This window comes from Macrobrachium rosenbergii, chromosome 6 (assembly GCF_040412425.1).
Source record: "Macrobrachium rosenbergii isolate ZJJX-2024 chromosome 6, ASM4041242v1, whole genome shotgun sequence".
NCBI classification, from domain to species: domain Eukaryota; kingdom Metazoa; phylum Arthropoda; class Malacostraca; order Decapoda; family Palaemonidae; genus Macrobrachium; species Macrobrachium rosenbergii.
In genome coordinates, this window is record NC_089746.1 from 19,388,346 (window position 1) to 19,391,809 (window position 3,464).

A 3,464-nucleotide genomic window follows, 5' to 3' on the forward strand; every position below is an offset into this window, starting at 1 on the left:
CCGGATATTAGATCCCCGACAGAGAGAACCTCAGACTTCAGAGATGAGACTATTTCCACCACTCGGCTGTCAATAGAGGTAGGGCTGAATGGATACTCAACAACATTTGCAGTTTAAAGATTGTGAATACAACAAATTTTCACGGAGCATATGATAAAAACTCACAAACATGGTGTGCGTTTGTGAAGTTTAACAACACTACATGCAGTGTCCTCCATCTGAAAATTTGCACAACCAAGTCCTGCACTGGTAAACCCGAGTCACTCAATGAAATTAGCTTTAAGCATAGGATCTGTTGACTTTGCCGAGCCAAATGCTAAACAGTTGCCATTAGTAATTTTTTACCCTGAGATCTCGTGTAGTTTACGGGGAAACTTTCCCAAAAATGGTATTTAATAAATGTGCACATATAACAAGTTAACATATTATACAGTATCTGGTTATCCATCTAAAATTAAGCAGAAAGAATAGCTGAGGTCTATATGAATAGAAAACTGTTAACCACCTGTTACTACAAATCTGATGTTACGGACTGCCCTTAAGCAAAAGCCCATACCAGGGCAAAGCTGATACATTTTATAAAGTATTTTTTGTAAGCATTCCTTTTCTCGATATGTTTCCTCCTGAGCCTTTTCTACGCTATTTGTTTTCCAACCCAGAGATATTAAAATATTGGTAAATAATATGACATTTTGGGGTGAACTTTTCGGTGGGTTTTCCCTATTCTTTCGACAGTGATTATCTTACGTTCCTAGAAAATAATGTTTAAGTTGAGAGTAACTTACAGCTGTCCTTATTTCAGAGGGTAATACGTAATTACACTGCAATAATTCTAAGTTGGGTTTCGTCATTCCATTCCAATTTACTGATGATCCTAGATTTGCTTTTTTAACCCAATTTTGGGCGCTTCAATAAATTTTTGCATCAATATTGTGTAAGAAACCTTCAGTATGCACTTGAGTCAATCAAAATTTTGAACTATGATAAGAATTTAAGAATAGGCATAGGTTTGGCCTTATAGTTCACAAAAATTTATCTTTAAGCCCATAATATATAAGTACTTTAATATACGTTGCCTAAATATAGTTACTAATATGGGTCTTTATTTACACCTTTAACTTAACTGTTGAAGATTATGTTTCTGATGACTACAAATTTACAGTGACCGGTAGCACAGTTATTAATGGCGATTTCATTGACCGTAAACCTAGTAAGTGAAGTATGAAAATGATGCAATATTTTTTGCAGTTATTGAATTCTCTGTCTGTGCTAAACGTTACACTTAGCTCTTGTTAAGAGATCTGGAGCAAAGCGGTACATGTCCAGGTCTGAATTCTGGCAGTACCAAAATCGTTATTGCATCGTCGTTTTAAAGACAATAGTACTAAATGATATTTCCGACTTCAATTCTTCTCTTTTTTTAGTACTTGCCAGAAAGCTAGGCATATTTCACATATTTTACTTTGCTATATATGGAATTTGTTCCTCTGTCTGAATGTCACAAAAATCATTCAACAGTTAGTTCCAAATTGTAGTTTTCTCTTCGCTAACTACCTGACATGCCATCGCCAAAGATATTCCGCCTAGCCATCTTACAGCTGATTTTAATTGTTAGTTGCCGGAAAGCTTTGTCTCTGTTGCGGATGTTCATTCTCCCAAGTTGAAGCGAGGCTAGAGGCTATAGCCTAATGTTACCTTGAAGCGGCGCGTTTCTTTGCCTTAACTAACAGAGGCACTATTAATGTTTCTTTTGTTATGTTCAACCATCTTTTACGAGGGTAGACTCTAGAAAAGATTCAAGGTCCGGGATAGTTCTTGATTAAGTGGATTGCCTCGCATTTCATTCTGTCAGGAAGGATAATGCACCCTGAATTATAAATGAATGTACATACCTGTCACATCGAAAAAGACGACAAAGATTAGGAAATGTTACAGTCGCATTGTACTTTTAATACGTCAAGTATTTATGTAACAAACAGTTCCCAGTTTCCGTTTTTGTGATAGTTGTGTATGGAGTTCATTATCCAAAAACTGTTACACACAAACAAAAACTATGGCTACACAAAGCTTTAGCCCGGCATTCTTATCTTCTATGCCCTTTTCGTTTTAGAGGGGATAGCTTTCCAGTTTTCGGCAAGTATTTTGAAATGAGGCTGCTACCATAGATGTCCTTCTAACAGTAACTATGGGCCGCAGCCAGCTATCTAACAGGTACATTATTTGACGATTAGGTCAACAAATGCACAAAGCGATTTAACGGAGCATGTCAAAAGCAGGATTAATAGAGTTCTCTATTAATCCTGGTCAAAAGTCCTCAAATCTCGTCAGAAATACAACTCTAGTCCTCTCGCTGGTGGAATGTACATACATACATACATACATACATACATACATACATACATACATACATACATACACACACACACACACATATATATATATATATATATATATATATATATATATATATATATATATACATATATTATATATATATATATATATTTATATATATATATATATATATATATATATATATATATATATATATATATATATATATATATATATATATATATATTATCGTTTAATATCCAGTTCGCTCTACCTCGGGAATTATACCTAAGGGAAATAATAACTGATAAGTGGTTCGTCAGCTGGCGGACAGCGAGTACCAACGACTTCAGTGACGTTTTAGCTCAAGGTCTAGAAAATGTATTCTCTAGTCTAGAGTCTAGACCTTGCTTTAGATCACTTGACGCAAGGTGACAAGCTACCTATCAATTATAATTCCCCTTCGTTATTATTTCCGAATTAGACCGAATGGGATATTAAGCGACATTAGTAGCTTAATGTTTGTGTATATCAAGTGCCATAGTGATGTGATAAAAATTCATATAATATATATATATATATATATATATATATATATATATATATATATATATATATATATATATATAATTCTAATAGCCACAATGCCCTCTTAACTTCTCGAAAGAGGGCATTGTTAACATATCTCTGGTAAAGAGGGACATTGTTCTATTAGAATTATATATATGTCTATAAAAGTGACCAGTAGATTCTACATATATATATATATATATACGTTAAAAGAAGAAGAAGAAGATATATATATATATATTATATATATATATATATATATATATATATATATATATATATATATATATATATATATATATATATATATATATATATACTGTATATTTGTGCGTGTGCGTGTGTAAATTTATGCTTGTTAATGCATAGCATACAGATGCAGAAACAAAGTGATTTTGTTTGTAAGATCACGGATCTTAAATAGCTTAACGTTTATTTGTTTTTTGCCCCAAACAGTCAGTAATAGTTGGCTTTCTAAAAAATTAGTCCTAAAGGTGAAAACCAGAAGTTAACGATATTTGGCAACCACACGCATATAAAATTTTTGACAGCTAAGAATT